This window comes from Erinaceus europaeus, chromosome X, assembly GCF_950295315.1.
Source record: "Erinaceus europaeus chromosome X, mEriEur2.1, whole genome shotgun sequence".
Taxonomy (NCBI): domain Eukaryota; kingdom Metazoa; phylum Chordata; class Mammalia; order Eulipotyphla; family Erinaceidae; genus Erinaceus; species Erinaceus europaeus.
In genome coordinates this window covers 55,990,976-55,991,232 of record NC_080185.1, presented here as the reverse complement: position 1 = coordinate 55,991,232, position 257 = coordinate 55,990,976, and positions in this window count along the sequence as shown.

Sequence of the window (257 nt, the reverse complement as noted above, 5' to 3'; positions counted from 1 at the left end):
CCAACTTCCCAGCTACTGGGAAAGATCAAGCCATACTTCCCACATAGATCCCTCCACCCCCATGGTAATGCAGATGGTCGACTTTACAAGATGTTCAATCAACCCAACATCTTGGTATCATCCATCCTCAAACCCTCCAAGCCAATATTTGACAGAGTCAGGAGGAGTTACCGCGAGAAACCGCCCCTCGCAACATGTCAACCAATCACAGTGTGAACATGTGTCCTCCCCCCACCCTCTGACCCCGCCTTCTTGGC